The sequence below is a fragment of the Papio anubis genome, chromosome 1 (assembly GCF_008728515.1).
Source record: "Papio anubis isolate 15944 chromosome 1, Panubis1.0, whole genome shotgun sequence".
Taxonomy (NCBI): Eukaryota; Metazoa; Chordata; class Mammalia; order Primates; family Cercopithecidae; genus Papio; species Papio anubis.
The window spans coordinates 144,901,372-144,922,199 of NC_044976.1; the positions used below are offsets into that span (position 1 = coordinate 144,901,372).

Below are 20,828 nucleotides of genomic sequence, written 5' to 3' on the forward strand. Positions count from 1 at the left end.
AGAAACAGACAAAGATGAGAACAATAGACACTGGGGACTCCAAAAGAGGGGAGGGAGGGAGGGGATCAAGGGTTGAAAAACTTTCTGTCTGGTACTATGTTCACTGTTTGGGTGACGGGATCAGTACAAGCCCAAATCTCAGCATCATGCAATATACTCTTGTAGCAAACCTACACATGCACCCCCTGAATCTAAAACTGAAAATAAAATAAAACAAAATAAAACTGGTTGTTTGGAATTTAGAATATTTGCAGACAAGGGAAAAAGTGAGATAAATAGTAGTGCATTTCCTGGGTTACCCACAAAATTCTTCTCAATCATATTGTTACTGGACTTCTAAAGGCCATTTACAATCTTTATCCCCCCATTCTTAGTATATTACCTATAGTATTGAATAAGAAATCTTTCACCTGGATTGGTTGTCACCATTTAAATCAAGATTTTTCTGGGGAAATATATACTGCATTTTGTAATAAGAGGAAATCATAAGGGTAACAGGAACTGATTCCATACACCCTTCCAATGCCCCACCATCTCCCCTTGCCCACAAACTGAATCTCCTGAGTTGAACGCCTCTGCTTAGAGATAGTTGTTGGTATGGGATCAAAAGGAGAACTGGTTCCCAAAACCATTGTTTTAACATTAACATTATTTCAAATTTTCAGCCATTTCAGAGATAGAGTATGACAAGTTGTAGAGTTTAAATGTTAACTTGAAATCTACGGCCACACTGGCTATGAGCATTAGCAATATTACACAGAAAGCAGCCACCTAACTGTTGAAATCAGCACCTGAAGGATTTTTCTTGATTCAAGTCCTGTGTTTGTACTTCCTGAGTCCTGTGCTTTCTTTTTAAAAAAGCAAAAACCTAAATTAGGTCTTCTTGGACTTCTGACCCTCTAGTGTCAGCTGGGTGGGTCCTCTCCTAGTGTTTCTCTATACTTACATAAATTACAGTTTTTTAACAGGTTCCTATGTTCACACTCCTAAAAAATAAATAGGATTGGATTCTCACATTCGAGTCATCTTACCTCCTGTCTCTCTCATGGGTATGTTTGAAACACCATCCTAGTTTTATATGCAAAGCACCCTCCTTTCTTGATTCTAGACCCTGTCAAATTCCAACCTACACTAGAAACCTCCTCGGTCTCTTGTCTTAGTTGATCTTCAGCTCACTTTATGCAAGAAATTATTTAAAAATGATCCCTTTGTTTTCTAGTATTCAAATAGTTTCTCTTTAGCATTACAGTAAATTACCAAGGTATGATTCCAACTGCTGGGTGTAGGGGGAAGTTGGGATTGAAACCTCAATCTAGTTTATTTGCCAAGCATTTTACTTTTAACCTCATTCTTGAAAGAAAGCGGGAAAGCAATGAGTCTGAAGGGTGTCTTTAGTGAAACGATTTAGAGGTTCGTCTGAGGGTCTTCTGATGCAATGCAGGCATCTCTTTGAAGTGTTCACTCCCCAAAGTCTACAGTTACCACATTCATGCCTCAAGGGATGTGATGCAAAGTGGCCTGGTGCCACCTGAGTAATTATTTTCTCCACATCTTTTACTTAATATATTGCACCAGAGCGTGCACCAAACAAATTGTCAGGGGCATTCCGGCCTCCTGTTAGTCACAACCTTCTCTTCTCCCTTCTCACCTCCTGAGCTGCAAGTTCAGCACAAAATTTCCCTGGATATGCAAGGGATTGCTTTGTTGCTCTGAACAGTCTTTTTATATTTTAGTAAAGATATGAGAAGCATTAAGTTAAATCATATGGAATTGCCGTTTTGGTAGGTCGAAATTGATAGAATAACAGCAACTTCATGAGGTTCAACCCAGTAGCTTCCTTTGATAGACATCTCCCTAAAACATCATTAGTGTATGTTTAGTGAAAACCCACTTGGAGTTTACTTAAAATAGAAGCTTCAAGTTTTCCCACTTAGAAAGCTGGGGCCTCTACCCTCTCTCTTGTGTTTTTTTCTGAAGATCAGAGAAATAGGACACAAAGCCTTCACATTTGGAGAAATGCATATATTTTGAGACTAATATGAAGTAAGTACAAAGTCCCTTGGTCTTGGAAGAATTTTTTTTTTCTGAAAGTTATATATGGGTGTTATAATGGAAAACGCTTTGAAACCCTAACCAGAGCATTTGCTATAAATAAGAGAGGAGCGGAAGATTAATAAATCTGATAAAGCTGAGAAGGAAGAAATCTTAAAATAAGAAATGAGGACTGTACCTTCGTTGGAGTGTTAATACAGCCCTGAGTGTATATATAGGAAAATCAAAGACTTGCTAAAGGCAGAGCATACTAAGTCATAGCTATTAATGTGTGCTTAACTCTATTGCCTGGGAGATTTTATTAAATGCAGCGGCCAAGAAAATTGACCTTACTTTTTTTTTTTTTTTTTCCTTTTTTGGGTTGGATCCTTGCTCACGTCATATAAATGAATAGAGCTACAATTTACTGGTTCATCAATGAAACAATATTAAATTATGAAGATGTAAGGAAAAAATCCTACGCTAACACTGTCGCAGTTTGAAAGGTAAGCTGCTCCCTACAAGATTAGGAGATATTAATGTTCTTTTAAAATCCATATAACATAATACCATGTGATACACATTAGAGGGTTAAATGGCCCCATGACATCTTTGACTACTATTGTGCTGCTGGCAAGTATTTCATAGTAAGGTACAATGTTTTCCTGATTCTGCCTTTTAAAATGTAAAGACATCATTTTAAATGCTTTTAAAGTGTTTTTTTTTTTTGTTGTTGTTGTTGTTTTTTGTCTGTGTGTAGGATATTCTGGCAGATTGGACTTTATTGAGTGTGTGTTGTAGTGATCATGTAGTTGCTTTGGAAAGGTTTTGCCCGAGTTTCTGTTGATTCACTGTATTGACCAGTAAGCTGAGGTTGTGAAAGTCAGACTATTTCTTAATTTTTGTCTTTCAGTGATGCCTAAGAAGTAAAATATTGCTCTTCTTTACATCTTGTCCTGTGTTTAAGATAGAGATCCTTCTCTTTCTAATTCTACCTTCTGTGAACTTAGTAAAAGTTCTTGGTATCCATTAGATTTCAATTGAATACCCATTTCTTTCCAGGGATATCTGTCTACTTCACTCCATTTTTGAAGGGAAATTATGTAATACTAACTTTCCCAGGTTACCATTAGTTAGTCAGTTAATATCCTAGACCCAGGTCCTTCACTTGGATCCATGAACTCCGTTGTGGTTGTAATGACTGTCATACGAGGATCATAGCGTGGAAGGATTCTTTTGTTGCAGAGTGTCTGTGCATTCATCACACTCTCACACGGGTTTGTAACTCAGGAAGGATGAAGAGCCACTGCCTCCTCTAATGCAGGATCTCTGATGTGTTAGTTACTCTGAGTTCTTGCTGCAGAGGCCAGCGCAGAGTAAGTGAACAGGAATCCGTGCATGCTCACTGCCAATGATGCCTTTCAATGGTGCTTGCTACTGAACCCTTTGGAATAAGGCATATTTCTGAACGGCATTCAGCAGACTCCTGCTTCAGTGTGGAAAATGGCACTTTAGAAGTTGAATTACCTTTTTCATGGCACCCAGGTTGCTTAATTTGCAAATTGAGAGTAATTTAGTCAGCGGGAGAATATGTTTTCATGTTCGAAGTCCATTGGAATGAATTTGGCGTTCTCTTTCCTCCTTCAGCTCCAACTATCATAAAATGGAGTTCTGGCCCCAAACCGTTCAGTTACATGATTCTGGGATATCATCTGTTGTTTTGCGTAGCATCAGTTTAGTTTTAAATATTGGTAACACTTACATCTACTTCTTGTGGACTACAGGTGTGCCCTGCTTTCAGAAAACTTGGATAGACTTCAAATTCACGCTTAATATGCCATTGCAGGAAGGGGCAATGATTTGTACACTAAAAATAGATTGGCTTTAAAAAATAATTTATCACAAGATTCCTTTAAATAACTAACTCTCTTAAAGCATTTAAAATATGACTTGATTTGAAAAATCAATAGCTACTTGCTCAACTTTTCAAGAACACGTCTGCTTTGTAATGTGAGGTGGGTGAGCTGGGGGCACCGAGCCACAAAGAATGAGGGTCTTAAGTGAGCTGAAGAGGAATTAATTTTAATTTAGAAAAGAATTTGCTTTTCCAGAGTTTCCCAAGAAAAACACCTTCACCTTTATCACCTCCAGAGAACGTAAAGAAAAAAAAAATAATAAAGCAGGCCAGTTTCAGTTTGGAAAAGGTAAATCTGTTTCTTTGGTGGGTCACATTCTGCATTATGCATGTGCATAAAAGTGAGGTTTGCTTTGATCCTGACTATAAAAAGTTTATTTTTAAACTCAGACTGGGCAGGAATCCAGCGATGCTCTTTCCCCTGCAACACATCCTGGGTTTCAGGTCCCCAGCCTGGCGGAATAGAGCTAAGCAGCAGGAAGTAGTTGAAGAGTGTAGAGACTTGATGGGTGCTGAGGTTTTTTCCCCCCTTCCTCCCCTCGATTTTTGAAATTCAAATTGAATGCAATTTTCAGCTCATTTGAGCCAGAATATACTGTTGCTGAGCTTCAGTGGCTCTTAAATTCAAACTCACAGGAGAAAACAGATATCATCTGTCACAGAGGGTGGGGGAGAAGACTCCCGGCATTTATTCATGGGAGTCAGAGCTCTAGTAACTAATTCAAACCTTTCTGACTAATTGACTAATCTCTCACAGGCAAACTTATCAACTAATCAATGAAACCTTTATGACACCCATCTTATGTAGTCTGGGAGTAGCTACCCCCTTCCTTTAGAAAAAATTGTTCAAGTCTATTTTTATATCATTGGCGCTTTAATACCTTTTTGGCGAAACGAGACAGAATATCGTGACAATCTTTTTTTCTGCTCTTCCTGACTATTTTGATTGTTTCCCTCTTTAATGTCTTTGTCAATTCTATTTATTTATGACAGAATTAGCAGAAAGCTTATGGGTGGCTAAGAGGTACAAAAAATTTGAGGGTTTTTTTTTTTCTTTTCTTTTTTGTTACTATACAGAGTACTTGAAAAATATCAGTTCTTGAGTTTGCAAGTGTGGCTAATCTGCAGGGTGGATGTTTCAGGATGGCTTGAGAATGCCTCTGGGTGAAGTTCTGCCACTGGGTATGTGCCCAGGTAATGCAAATAGATTTGAGCAAATAACAATCTGATATCAGAAAGAGTGCAATGTGGCAATTTTGATTCTGAAATGTAGGTTATATGATTTACTGCTGATACTTGTCCTTGAGTGTTTTAGTATAAGCCAAAATTTACATGGAGATATGAAGGCCATTAGCTGTCTCTTGCTGTTTGTCATCTTCTTTTTTTTTTTTCCTCAAGATCCATGAGAGAAAAGTTAATTATGATGTTATTTCAAAGTAAGCAGGAGTAAAACAATTTGATCTCTAAATACTATTTTTAATGAAGTTTGTTCATAGCTATCAAACTTGGAGTTTAAAATTGTTTTGCATAAAGTAAGTATATGGTCTGGCCATATATATTTATATTTATACTCGTGTGTGTGTGTTTGTGTGTGTTGTGTGCTTGTGTGTGTGTTTGTGTGTGTGTGCTTGTGTGTGTGTTTGCGCGTGTGTGAGTTTACCCATCCCCAAAGTCTCTAAGAAGGTGACAGCAGGAACATCCAAATGGTGGCCATTTTCACATTAATAGTCATCAACCACTGTATTCTCTTAATGGTAATGTGCTTGTGAATTAGATCCTTCGTAAAAGACATTTATTTCATTTCTTTTATAAGAATGATACTGACATGCTAACTTGTTTTCTCGTGATTATACCTCAGTACAAGTACCACAACCATATTGTTGTTTCTTGGACGCATGGTACAAGAAGCCAAACATCTACTATGAGGTTGTGATTTATAAAAAGAAATATGTATTTGTTCTCTGTTGCCCCCACAACACCCCCGACCTTCACATTCCTGACTATAGAGCTCTTTATCCCTTGGAATTTCCTGTTTGACAGGAGTGTCTTTCGTTCTATTGAGGTGACTTTTGGAGGTCTCCCAAATGGGTTCTGGTCACCAGAAAAATCAAGCCATGATTACAAGCTTGGAACTTTCAATCACACCCCTCATCCTCCAGGAAGGGGAGAGAAGCTGAAGATTGAGTTAATAATTGACCATGCTTACAGGATGAAGCCACTGTAAAACTCCCTAATCTGGGTCAGATGCGGTGGCTCACACCTGTAATCCCAGCACTTTGGGAGGCTGAGGCAGGCAGATCACAAGGTTAGGAGTTCAAGACCAGCCTGGCCAACATGGTGAAACACCATCTCTACTAAAAATACAAAAATTAGCCAGGTGTGGTGGCATATGCCTGTAATCCCAGCTACTCAGGAGGCTGAGGCAGGAGAATTGCTTGAATCTGGGAGGCAGAGGTTGCAGTGACCCAAGATCACTCCGCTGCACTCCAACCTGGACAACAGAGCAAGACTCCATTCCCCATCCCCCCCAAAAAGATTCCTAAACTGTGGGATTTCAATTTGCAATTTCAGAGCGCTTCTGGGTTGCTGAACATGGGGAGGTTCTGGGAAAGTGGCGTGCCTGGAAAGGGCTTGGAAACCCTGTGTCCCTTCCCATATACCTTGCCCTATGCACCACTTTATCTGTCTGGCTGTTCATCTATATTCTTTATAATAACCTTTATAAATATAATAAACCAGTAAAAGCAAGTGTTTCTCTGAGTTTTGTGAGCTGCTCTAGCAAATCAGTCAAACCAGAGAAGGGGATTATAGAAACCTCCAATTTATAGCTAAATCAAACAGCAGTTGTAGGTAGCCTACAACTTTCAGTTGATGTCTGAAGTGAAGGGAAGTCTTGTGGGACTGAGCCCTTAACCTGTGGGATCTGATGCTGTTTCCAGGTAGGGAGTGTCAGAATTTAGTTAAATTGTAGGATGCCTAGTTGGTGACCACTGGAGAACTGACGTGTGGGAAAGCAAAAGCAAGCCCATACTTCTGAGCACAGAAATGTCTGTGTTGAGTGTGAGAGTAGGAAAAACAGTTTAATTTTTCCTATGTTATTACACCTACCTTGACCAGGAATCTACATTTTCAGCTAATTCCTAGTTAATAGGGTTTAGTTTTTCTACTAAAATATCTTAAATTTTCAGTTTACATGTAGTTACTGAGTGCTTACTACATACCAGCCACTCACTGTGCTAAGATTAAAATATATAAAATTGTGGTTCTCTAACCTAAGTGAAGTGGACATTGGAGGTGACATATCAAAAGAGTCACCAATATGCACTATCCCAACCCTTTCTGTCAGTGGATAACCACTTTTTTAAAAACAATTGATATGGTTTGGCTATGATCCACCCAAATCTCATCTTGAATTGTAGCTCCCACAATTCCCATGTGTTGTGGGAGGGACTGTGTGGGAGATAACTGAATCATGGAGGTGGTTTCCCCCATACTGTTCTCATGGTGGTGAATATGTCTCATGAGATCCGGTGGCTTTATAAGTCTCACAAGATCTGATGGCCTTTCTCTTGGCTCTCAGTCTCACTTTTCTGCCGCCATGTAAGACGTGCCTTTCGCTTTCTGCCATGATTGTGAGGTCACCTCAGCCATATGGAACTGTGAGTCCATTAAACCTTTTTCTTCATAAATGACCCAGTCTCGGGTATTTCTTTCTTTCTTTCTTTCTTTTTTTTTTTTTTTGAGATGGAGTCTCATTCTATCTCCTAGGCTGGAGTGGAGTGGAGAGATCTCGGCTTACTGAAACTTCCCCCTCCTGAGTTCAAGCAATTCTCCTGCTTCAGCCTCCCAAGTAGCTGGAATTATAGGTCCCCACCACCATGTCTGGCTAATTTTTGTATATTTAGTAGAGATGGGGTTTCGCCATGTTGGCCAGCCTGGTCTCAAACTCCTAACCTCAGGTAATCCACCCGCTTCAGCCTCCCAAAGTGCTGAAATTACAGGCGTGAGCCACTGCACCTGGCCTCTGGTATGTCTTTATCAGCAGCGTGAGAACAGACTAACACACCAATATAATCTAACTTGGAGTTGGGAGAAAGGATGATACACAAAATAATCAGTAATAAGGATAATAAAATACACATACTGAGCTGCTAAATAAATAGTATTCTTCAAAATTGCTAACAGAATTGGGCAAGGGAAGGGCCAGTGGGGTGCTGATATCCTGCAAGAAGGCATTGCAGGGTTGGTAGGCCAGGGGTTAGTGGAGGGAAGGTGGGGGAGCAGACAGGGAGGGAGGCAAAGCTGGAGTCCAAGGGAGAATGCAAATGAGGAATATGAGTGCAGAGCTCTTGAAGTGGAGAGGTCAGTGATGCACTAGAGCCTATTCTTACTAAGAGAGTCACTTGTTAAATTTCTAGGAATTTTGTGATCCAGTTATAATTTAATTTTCTTAAAAATTGAATGATATGAACATATAATAAGTCAATATATTAAAACCAAAAGTAATAAATACTCCAAATTAATCACTTTCCAATTATTCTTCTTCACCACATTTTGGTCTTATCTATGTTCTTGAGGTATGGAAAGTCTAGAATACTGCACTGCTCTGCATCTCCTCATCAGCTCCATGTTCACCATGTCATGTTGGTAGCTCGAATCAGCCATGAAGGGAGTGTTTACACCACAGAAATTGACGGTGCCCCAAATTTTCAAGCGAAGATTTTTTTTCATTTGAGAGCCAGTTCTTAAAATTTACCAGACAAGCATGGGGTGGAAGTAGAGATGGGGCTAGAAAATTGGAAAGCCTAAGTGAAAAACTACGAGAAGGCAGAGCTACGTTAGAAAAGTGGCTCCATCTCATTAAGTTAGGCCAATGGTTTATAGTCCATTTAGAAATAATTGGGAACCATTGTCTTTCTTTAAATACTTTTTAAAATTATAATTAGCATATATTGTCAATACAGAAAATTTGGAAAATGAGAATAATGACTGTAATATTTTCTATATGTTCCACACTTTTTAAGTGCTTTAAATATAATAAATCATTTAATTCTGGAAACAGCCCTATAAGGTAGTTGCTGTTATCCTATTTCAAAGATAGAGAAATTGAGTTACAGAGAAGATAAAAGCTTCAGCCAAGTAGAAGAGCTGTGATTTGAAAGCAGGAAATTTTTTAATTCTTGTGGTCTTACTCCTGTAGGATAGTTATCTAGAGTAGGATTGCTAAGCCAAAGTGTATCTATATTTTCAATTTTATAAGAAATTGTCTGTGGATCTAAACAAATTATATAAATTGGCTGGACATGGTGGCTCATGCCTGTAATCCTAGCACTTTGGGAGGCCAAAATGGGAGGATTGCTTGAGGCCAGGAGTTTGATAACAGGCTGCACAATGTAGCAAGACCTTGTTCTCTAAAAAAAAAAAAAAAAAAAAAAAAAATAGCCGGGTTTGGTGGCATGTACCTCTATTCCTAGCTACTCAGGAGACTGAAGGGGGAGGATCACCTGAGCTCAGGAATTCAGGAATTTGAGGCTACAGTGAGCCATGATCACATCACTGCACCTCAGTCTCAGGGACAGAGCAAGAGACCCTGTCTCTAAACACACACGCACACACACACCCCTCTACCAAAATTGTGCGAGGACCCAATTCCTAGCCATGGTTCTAATAGACTTTACGTTTTGTCAATTTATTATCGGGAAGTAGTATCTTATTTCAATTTGCAATTTTAAAATTATTAATGAGGCTGAAGATCTTTTACAACTTTAGTGGTCATTTGTATCTTCTTCACGTGGATTTACTGCGCTGCCAATTTTTTTTCTATTGAAATCTTGTCATTTCCCTTCTTTGTTGAAACTTCTTGTGTACTAACAATATTCACCTCTTTTTCTTAAATGTGTTATAGAAATGTTTCCTTATTTTATTTTCACTTTCCCCCGCCCCCACCAAAGATGGAGTTTCACTCTGTCTCCCAAGCTAGAGTGCAATCTCAGCTCACTGCAACCTCTGTCTCCTGGGTTCAAGCAATTCTGCTGCCTCAGCCTCCCGAGTAGCTCAGATTACAGGCGCACGCCATCACGCCCGACTGATTTTTGTATTTTCACCATGTTGACCAGGCTGGTCTTGAACTCCTGACCTCATGATCCACCCGCCTCGGTCTCCCAAAGTGCTGGGATTACAGGCATGAGCCACGCCGCATCTGACCTTATTTTCACCTTTTAATTTTGGTTTGGATTATCTTTCATGATAGAGAAGAAGTCAAATATATTTATATAGTGTTTTTGTTGTTGTTGTTGTTGTTGTTGTTTCTCATTTTTCTGTCTTGATTAGATTGACTTCTCCTCTGAAAGGAACAAAAACTTTTTTAAATTCTAAATATTTTGTATGTCTTTTCAACATGATCCCTGCTTCCCACAGCTCATAGATGAGTGGGGAGATGACTGCAGAGCGCAGGGATTTCTGCTTTGTGTGATCGGTGCTGTAACCAAGGGTGCTCCTAGTGCTGGGAGAACCCTGAAGAGGGCACCTGGGACAGCTGGAGGGCGGAGTCTGGCTGGTCCTCCTGAGGGCAACACCCCAGCTGAACCTCTAAGGCTGAGGCAGCAGGGGTGGGAAGATTCCCAGGGGAGCGAAGGAGCAAGCCAGGGAGCTGGAAAACTTTGAAAAGACAGGTCTATTTTCCAGAATAAGGAAGGAGCAGTTTCTCAAAGTGGGTCAAGGGAAAACGTTTTTCATAGCAAGGGAGAATTATTTTCCTGAATTTCTCTTATTTTACACAAAGGGTAGGCCAGAGAAAGGTATTTTAAGCTGAAGACAAAGAAAGCTCTGAAGGTGAGATTAGAAAAAAATAAAATAATAAGTCAATAAGGGTAACGAATACCTTCCCCCAAAATGATTAGGGATAGACAAGGGACAAGGGTCCTCATATGAGAATAAGGAGAAACGTGCATGTCATCTTTAATATCCATGTACCTTCTCCTAGTTGCTTTGGGACCAGACAGTGACAGGTGGCCCCTCACTGAACTTAGCCATTAGCCTCTCAACTTCCAAGCCCCACATCAGCCACACTAGAATAATATCCCTTAACATGCCAGCTTTCCTTACAAAAATCACACGAGTTCCCATTATCTCTGGTGAGATCTGTCCTCGTTGGGCAGTTAAGCTCTCCACAGCATTATCCCATCACCCACCTCTAGTTGCTCTTCTTCACTTTAAAAAGTGTAATCATCGTGGAAACTTGTGTGTTCTACAGACAATGCTTCCCATTTGCAGTTCCTTCTTTTTGGGACCTTCTCCATTACCCTTTGACAAGCTAACTGGAATCTGATTTATCTTTCAAGGCTCAGCTTAAATGTCACCTCCTTCCTGCAGCTTTTCCTGACACCTTGAGCTAGAAGAAATCTAGATGTTGAAGTGTCTCTCAGTACTATTTAAGACTCATGCTGAAACAACAATGTATTATAGTGCTATATTTCTACAGGTTCTTAACTAGATTGAAATTTCTGGAAGAACAAGAACTGTGTCTTATACATCTTTGCAGCTCCCAGGTCTTTAACACAGTGAAGTCTCATCCACCCTGACAAAGACTAGAAGACTAAACTCATCTCTAGAAACAGACCCATGGACAGCAGAGGCAAGGGCAGAGAGGACACTCACAGAATAAGTAGAATGTAAAGTCACTCTGAAAATGGGGGGTTGAAGCTTGAGGAGAGAGTAATTCTAAATAAACCTCAGAAGGAAGTGAGCCGGGGAATGCTCAGGGGATGAATAAATGGATCTCCTGGTATTCATGGTGGAGGTCAAAGTTGAAGTTAAGTAGAATGAATTGGTAATGAGCCATGTTCACATCTTCCTTTGCACTTGAGAACCAAAAAGCAATATGGATATAGAAGAGACTGAGAGTATCTGAAGCAGAAGGAAAGAGGTTAGAAGGGAGATTAAAGATGCAAGAGAAAAAGAAGGATGTGTGAGAAAAGGGAGAAGTGAGTCAGAGAAAGGTTCTTCGAAGGGGATGTGAGTCAGAAAGGAAGATTACATAATAAACTTGGCAGAATGTCCATGAGGTGAGGACAGTGGTGAGGGGTCTCTCCTGGACTCAGAGAGGAAGGATGTCGAATGAAATCAGGTGGTGACTAATAACTTAGGTAAAGTAAGAGTGATAAAGTATGGGTGTTAGGGGGTTTCCTGAGGGCTGGAAATCAGGTACCATTTCTATGAGAACATGGGGAGGATGATGGCAGGACTGACACTGCAGTTGTGCTCGGAAAGGGATCACCGATGTAGCATTTTATAGTTGAATAGCATCACGAAGCAGGAAGAGACCTAGGGGTTCTGATCCAATATTCTCATTTGGCGTTTAGGACAAAAAGTCTGAAAGACTTAATACCATCTCCTAGGCCCCCTGTGGTCTGCACTCTGTCCACCTTTCAGGCCTGATCACGTGCTTCTCTGCTTTCCTAAACTCCTGCAAAGCCAAACCTCCTGTGAAGCACTAAACTTTGCGTTCTTTCTCATTTCAAATACCATTCTCTCTGTCTGGAATATTCTTCTACATGCTCCTTGTTTTTCTGCCCAACTCTTATTCAAATTCCAGGTCTCAGGTTACAAATATTTCTTCCAAGCACTCCCTCTCCCACCTCCCCTCCACACGCGCACTGGGTCAAGTCTTCATTATATGTTCCCAAGCATTCATTTCCTATGTTTAAAATTTGATGGGAGATGTATTTCCTTTTTGATAGTCCCTTTTCTCTTCTGGGTTGTGAATTCTATTGAGTCCCATCTTTTAGTATTGTACTTGTCACAGAGTAGTTGCATAATAAGTATTTCTTAAGGGAAAGAAGGAAGGAAGGAAGGAAAGAAGGAAGGAAGGAAGGAAGGAAGGAAGGAAGGAAGGAAGGAAGGAAGGAAGGAAGGAAGGAAGGAAGGAAGGAAGGAAGGAAAGGAAGGAGGGAGGGAGGGAGGGAGGGAGGAAGGAAGGAATTTGAGTGACAAACTTTCACCACCAATTGTTAACTAAGCCTGACAAGTGTCTTGTGAAGCAATCAGGTGTGACTTGAGCATTCACATTCAAATTTGGGAGACCAGTATGTTTGTTTTTTTTTTTTTTTCCAGTATTTTTTTACTGTGGTAGGAAAATTAACTACTTTAGCCATTTCTAAGTGTACCTACAGTTCAGTGGCATTAAGTGCATTCCCGTTGTTGTTCATCATCCATCTCTAGACATTTTTCATCATCTTAAATTGAAACTCTGTACCTATTCAACAATAATTCCCATTTCCGCTCCCCACCTGTCTCTAGCATCCCCCATTCTTTCTATCTCTATGAATTTGACTACTCTGGGTGCCTCAAATAAGTAAAATCATACAGCATTTGTCCTTTTGTGTCTGCCTTATTTCTCTCAGCCTTGTGTCTTTAAGGTTCATCCGGGTTGTGGCATGTATGTGAATCCTACTCTTTTCCAAGGCTGAATAATATTCCACTGTATGTAGCTACCACATTTTGTTTTTCCATTCATTCGTTGATGAACATTTGGATTGCTTCCATAGGATACCATTGTTTTATATCCTAAAATACATAATTCTCCATGTAATCTAGTAACCCGGGAGATGGTCAGTAGCATGCAGCTGGAGGATTTAATCAGGGAAGGAAAGGATAGATGGAAGAATCATCAATGTGCTTAGAAAAGTCATCAAAAATGCCCATGAGCACAGAGGCTGTGACAGGAGGAAGATGAGATGTTCCCATTGCATCATGGCAGTCTTGTCATAAAGAAGGCAATGAAGATGGATGCTATGAATTTCTAATGATAGTAAATATTGAGAAGTGGGGTTGAGAGATGCTCCTTTTTTTAACCTTCCCTTGTTATTGAAATGGAGGAGTGGGATGGCTAGAAGGGGCAGAAAAAAGTGAGACATCCTCTGAGAGGAGACACTGGGGAAAAGAGGTGAGAAAAAGTGGAGGCTAAAAGGGAGTTTGGCCACAGATATTTTACAGGGGAAAAAAGGAAGAGTCAATCAATTCAAAGCCATTCTACAAATTTCACACAGGGAGAGCCCTCAGCACAAGATTGATGTATATCTATTCTATAATTAACTATAATATGAAGAAGGAGATTCCACAATCACCATTATGTTCCAATCCCTCATGGTGAAGACTTTCTTCTTTTTAACTAGACTATTTTGGGCCCTTTTCTTCTCCTTGTCTTTTCAGTAACTGGAAAAGAATTACTAAAACTCACCCCATGAAAATCCCTCATGTGTCTGAATTCTTTCGAAGTTAAAGATTGGAACTGGATTAAACTCTTTTCCCTTAACAACTTCTTAGCTACAGTTTTCTAAGCCTTTAATGCCCTTTGAGTTGTCTGCTCTAAGTTCTCTTGGGTTAAAGTACACCAGTAAGAATAGCCAGACTTCGTCATACCCCTTGCAAAGCTAGTGCTCTCCTTCATGATCTGGGAGCCCCGTCCCGCAGTGCCAACATCAAGTATGGCACCAGTCCTGCCTTGGAGTAAAAGAATGTCATATTCCTGAAGGAAATTTCCCAGCCTGCAGAGAGGGGCCGATGGCGTGCCTTACCCATCAAGCTCAACCTCTCAGCCTAAAGGCAGAGCAAGTCACTTTCCAAGATATGGCTGGCCCTAAAATTGTGTTAGCTTTTTGGAAGTATTATCCTTTTTCTTCCTACTTCAGAAGCTCAGCACGTTGGCCCATTTCAAGTTGCCTCTGATCTTTAACTGCTGCTCCTCAGTCCCTTGGATCCATCCTTGGGGAGATTCTCACTGGTCACTTTGCAGAGCTCCCTCAGGCCAGGAAAGACTCCCTCGCTTTGTTTCTACTTAACCCTTGCCCTTCGGGGTGGTGAGGGGCCGTCTTCAGGCTGCCTCCCTTGTAGTCTATTATTACTTGCAGGTGATTAGCAGGTCCCTTCTAAGCAAAAAGGAACATTGCCCCAGGCACCGCATTCCCATAGGCTCTTGCCATTTTGCTACAAAAGAGAAAAATCGAGTCTTTGAAGAGTGTATATACACTATTCATGTACTTAGAAAGAGAGGAATGTCTATAAAATTCAAGAACAGCATTGGATTTTACTCAGTTATCAGACGGCAGAACTCTTGAGTTACGGTTCGGATTGCTTTTGGAATTAAAAAGAAGCAGTTGCCATTTCTAAGCATCCCGTCTTTTAATAAAAGTTTATTTGAGACTTTCTCTCTAGACACTAATCCCCCAACAAGTTGTATTCCAGTGAGACAGAGTGTCCATGAAATATAGTAATTGGGGCTCTGTTGGGCTATTCTTTATGCAGGGAGAGCTCGCTTAGTGACAGCGTGCTGCATCCAGTGTGCAGCATTCCACCCTGCACTCTGGCTACTCATTTGACCAGATGAAAGCTTCCTTCTCTACCTCAATCCTCCAGGCTTTTTTGTCACCTACACTGCTACCTTCAGATCCCCCAGGGGACATATGATATGCTTCTTTCAACATCTTGAGCTACTGTCCCCAGTATTAGGTGAAACATTATACTTTTTTTTTTTTTTTTTGTATCTCTATTGCTGCAAGTGCAATTTCCCTCTCAGGCTACAAAACAAGTAACTAGTTTATTTTCCTGAGTTTTAAAAGGCTAGTTTCTCTCCTATTATTTTTCATTGAAAAATAAAATTTTAAAAATAAACGTAACTTTTCCCCCTTCGCTCCTCTGCCAAATAAATATTGCCAAACCATTTGGTCTTTGGACTTCATGGATTCACATTTCATGTGTAAGAGCCACAGGAACATAACAGGGGTGATTTTTTTTTTCCACAGGTGTTCTCGGTTTTCCTGGGAAGGAAAGTGGTTGAGCTGAAGTACCTGTTCCCACAGAACAGGCCAGGGAACAAGTCCTCTGTCTCCTCAGTTTCTTTGGCTCTGGATTTAGTTTTTTACTCAGTTATGAGAGTGTGGTGTGTCCCTTAGAGCACCTGGCCAAATTCATGTGATCTGGTGTTTCCCAGGTGTGTACAAATCTGCAGAAGCAGCGGCTCCAGGGCAGGGGCCTGGTATCTGTGTTCTAACAAGTGCCTGAGGTGCTCCTTTGGGTCTGGCAAGTCTGGAAAACACTGGTCCATCCATCCTGGATTTTTGCTTGCAGACGTGTGCCAGATTTCAGGGTTGTCTGAGGGCTGTGGAGTTGTTTGTGTGGCCTTTTTCTCCTGCTCGCTCAGATTGTTTTCTCCTGATGTGATCATTAACTGTGAACAGCAGACCCACTTTGGTTTTTTCTGGAGACAGAGTCTAGCTCTGTTCCCAGGCTGGAGTGCAGTGGTGCGATGTTGGCTCACTGCAACCTCCATCTCCCGGGTTACAAGTGATTCGCTTGCCTCAGTCTCCCGAGTAGCTGGGATTACAGGAGTACAGTACCATGCCTGCTAATTTTTGTATTTTTGGTAGAGACGAGATTTCACCATGTTAGCCAGGCTAGTCTCAAACTCCTGACCTCAGGCGATCCTCCCGCCTTGGTCTTCCAAAGTACTAGAATTACAGGAGTGAGCCACCACGCCCAGCCAATCAGACCCACTTTGAATAAACCAGGAAAAGAGGGAGTATGTTCTCTGCCTCCAAAAATAAAAATAAAAACCCAACCTCCTGTCCCCCAAAAAACAGAAAAACCTCAGGGGCATGTTCTTCTCTTATATTTGAGAATAACCTTAGAGGTATAAAACTGAAATACTCCTCAGGTGAACCACTGCAGTCTTGCTTGTCTTAACAGGTTTTTTTTTTGTTTGTTTGTTTATTTGTTAGTTTTGAGAGGGACTTTCGCTGTGTCACCCAGGCTGGAGTGTAGTGGTGCGATCTCAGCTCACTGCAACCTCCACCTCCCGGGTTCAAGCAATTCTCCTGCCTCAGCCGCCCAAGTAGCTGGGACTACAGGTGTGCACCACCATGCCCAGCTAAATTTTGTATTTTCAGTAGAGACGGGGTTTCACCATGTTGGCCAGGCTGGTCTCGATCTCCTGGCCTCATGATCTGCCCTCCTCAGGCTCCCAAAGTGCTGAGATTACAGGCGTGAGCCACCGCACCTGGCCAACATGTTTTACATAACAACAGTCGTTCAGCCTGTTGAGCCATCCTGTTTAAGTCCCCAAACCTTTGTCTCCCTGTGGGAGAACTGCCTGTGGTTCCTATTGCTTGATAAGGTGGTTCAGAAAAGGGACCTGTTTCAACGACCTGAAAATCTTCTTGGGTAGATAGTAGCAGATGATACAGAAGAAAACCAGGAAGCTTTGGGGTATGCTGGGGAGAGCTACTAGATGTAAATATGCATAAGAAAGACCATATACTTTTATTATCTGTGGAATATGGCAGGTGGGGGCTGCGGAACAATTGAAAACAGTATCTGAGGTACATAATGAAGTTTTAGAGCTTCTCACCTCACTTGCTACGGCTTCCTGTTTGCCCAAGTCACATTTCTACCCTGTCATAAATATACCCTGGCTGGAGCTGCAAACTCTATCAATAACAACAAAAAGCCATGACATGAGACTTTCCTGTATTTGCAACACTCTTTGGATTGCCATGGCAACAATAGTTTTAATTATGGAGAGGCAAAATGATAACTTGTATATCAGATGTGGCTCACTTTTCCCTGTGGACAAAACTGATTTGAGAGAGGCTTTGCATGTGGATTTCCTTCTAGGCTGGATTTTATTATCTGCTCTAACAGACAGTTCTTTTGCTTATGGAATGAACCAGAAGAAGCCGAAGTCCTGGCTGAAGGGGCTGCTGGACATTGGCCCTTGTGGAGGCGAATTGGACCTTTTGGTCTCGGAGGCAGCCTGATGTGCTTGTCACGTGTGCTTTTAAGAACCAAGTGAGCCATTGCTCTCGAGGGTTGCTTTTGGCTTCCCCTTTCAACCAGAGGAAATCTGCATGTTAGGATAGAGACGCGCGTGAAGTATCATCTGGTAATCATCCTTGACAATGTTCAGGATTATGCTGGAGGGACAAACAAGTAATTCCATTGCAGTAGCAGTCATGGAAATACACAAATCATAGCAGCTTTCCAATTAGAGCTATGGAGGGGGAAATGTGGGAAAGAAAACCTCTTCCTCTGTCTGCTCCCCCTGCCCTTCATTTCTGGATCCACTTGCTCACTCCTCAAATTTCTCTTCAAGTTTGGAGAGGTATCACACCATCTCTAAATAATTCTGGGCTCCCTCATTTTGAAAGCTCTTGCAAAGCTAAATAACCTTCCTCTTAGGTAAACATAAATCATTGTCTACCTTCTTTGCTCCTTGAGTAGACCTTTTGATACCTTCATTAATTATGGCCACTGCCTGGTGGTGCAGTGATGGCTGAGTCACTGCCGTGAGCATCTTCCCTGGAACGCCCCCATTTCTGACACTGAACCTGAAAATCCAATTCATTGTTAAAGAAGCCCTTCGTTGTGACACTGGACAGCCAGGTGGTCAGGCAAGTAAAAGAAATGTGCCCGAAAAATGCAGCAGCGTGGTTGTAGGAGTGAGGGTTGGAGGAGGTGGGTGCGTGGAATGTTGATGGAATGATGCTGTCCTTAAAACCTGCTGCCACTGTTTCTAATCTCTGGCAACCCCTGGAATAAGATCTTGATCCTCTGCTCGGATCTGCCGACTCCACCAACGGTCCGGTTAATCACAATCCCAGCTTTTGAAGGCCAGAACGCCCATGCAGAACTGTTGAGTAACAGGCACTATGGTTCTCATTTCTAATCCTTTCCCACATTATTTTTGGAAAAAAAAAAAAAAGCAGAAAAGTCCCGATTTTTGGTAAATCTTGCTCAACAAATGACACAGTCTCTGTGTTTGTTTTGTTTCCACATTCAGGGAGCTTTGCAGCTATGATTTTGATTTTGGAGTTTAGGCATGTTAATTAAGCCTTTGTATGAAAGCAGAGGGGTTCTGTTTCTTGTTTGTTAGTTTAATAAGATTTAGTGTTAAGAATGGCACTGAGAATCTGTCAGAATTAGCTTGGCTGCATATGTGTAGCTCAGTGCTTTGAGACCCTTGAAATGTCTGTTTTTAGGACATCAGCAGGGGGCTAATGAAAAGGCTTTGTTGATTTTAACGAATTGCAAGCCACTGTAGCCAAAATAAATATAATCTGCTTTTTGGATTAGTTGTCACAGATGATTTTACCTACTAACAGTGATTAAAGAACCCGAGTGGACCAGAAGCATAGCTGCTCTCTGGTGACTCTTGCTAAAATAGCAATAAACAGAAGTAAATAAAGACTTAGGGCATTAGTTATCTTTAATAAACAGTGACACCAAATATACAGTGTGCAGGCATGAAAGGGTAGGAGTGGAGGCTTAGGGAAGATTGGGGTGTCAAATACCTGTATGGCGCACGACAGTATGGCTCTTGCTGCCACAAAGACTTGCAATTGTTACAACAACAAAAAACCCACAGGAAACACTAAAGTGCTTGCTGGTATTGTTCATGTGTTATCATTGTGGTTCATTAGAAAGTGGTTAGAAACCCAGGCTATCTTCTTGTTTCCCAGCTCCTTTTCCAAAGCCAATCCAATTCATTGCCATTCTGCTCTCATCTTCCTTCGGACTCGGGGACCAAAGTTGAAATCCTGCAACTATAGGATTAGAGTATGAAAATGAAGGAAGTGTTAATTACTTGTGTAATTATTAACCTTCTTGCTGCAGTAATTCTACCCAGTTAATGAACAGGCGACCAGTCCTATATCCTTCTTTGTATTTTTCTACCCTGATGAAAAGAATGACTTGCCCCGACTGACAAATCTGATCCTTAGATTTCCCCAGGAAAGTCTCTGGGTTTTCCCTCATTATTGCTTAACTGCAACTTGAACTAAAAAGGTTGTGTCTGAAATCCTCTCAGACAGGGCCTGGGAGTGCTGGCTGAAAGATGCCTTTAGTAGCCAGAAAAATTATCAGGTGAGAGAAGCTACAGTTTTTCCTATTATTTTTAATTTTATCCAATGTTTTAAAAAAATGCTGTGTACGCTTCATCTGTGATGGCAAACCAAGTGACAGTAAGAGCCTTCTTTAGCTTCTCTTTGCCCTGGAGAGTAGATATTATTGTATTTGTTTACAGATGCAGAGACTGGTGTGCCCAAGGTCCGTGGTGGGTCATAGGGAGAACCAGCAATAGATCATCGCCTTCCAGTTAGTTCCTGGTGGTAACCGGGGTGTTATCCCACTGTTGACTGGCCCAAAGCAGCGCACACCCACTCACTATTTCAAAGATTATAAACTTCACCCTCCAGAACTAGTAGCTGTCATTCTTAAGGTTTTACCATGTGCTAGGCACTGTCCTTTTTAGATAGCATGCCATTTGATAATGCACAATAAATGTGTTCATCTCAAATATTTCTTGAGTGATTCCAAGTACCAGTTCTGCTTTAGAGATACAGCGGGGAATAAAATTAATACAAATAGCTGCCCTCCTGAAGTTTTTATTCCAGTGAAAGGAGTTAGGACAATAAATGCAATAAATTTTTAAAAATTCATTATTTTAGAAGGTGGTAAGTGCTATGGAGAAAAAGCAGGAGAGTAGAGTTGCAATTCGAAATAAGATGAGTGGAAAAGCCCCACTGAGCAGGTGATACTGGAGCAGAGACTTGAAGGAAGTGAGTGAGCAGCCACCTAGGTGTCTGGGGAAGTGTGCAAAGTGAAGAAGTGCAGAGGCTGTCACCAGAGTTCTGTAGGAGGATTAGGGGAGGTCAGAGTTAATAAGAGGTCAAGTTCGTAGGAGTTTGCAGTCCATTGTCAGGAACGTGCCCTTTACTCTTTGAGAGATAGGAAGCCTTTGGGAAGTTTTAGACAGAGGCTTGACATCATGTCTCTTACATTTCAAACCCTGAGAAGTAGGTAATGTTATCCTCGACTTACCGATGGAACA

General features: G+C 41.2%; 1 protein-coding gene across 6 annotated transcripts in view; it reads left to right on the forward strand.

The window, feature by feature from the left end:
- Nucleotides 1-20,828, forward strand: part of ESRRG (estrogen related receptor gamma) — a 640,719-nt gene that overhangs the window by 198,404 nt on the left and 421,487 nt on the right. For 5 of the 6 annotated variants that reach the window (XM_021931684.2, XM_003893108.5, XM_021931566.2 and 2 more), the window contains one exon: nucleotides 2,447-2,537. The exons of the other annotated variant lie outside the window; for it this stretch is intronic. The gene's annotated coding sequence lies outside the window, so the exon portion shown is untranslated. The remainder of the gene's footprint in view (nucleotides 1-2,446; nucleotides 2,538-20,828) is intronic. 6 annotated transcript variants of the gene reach the window in all.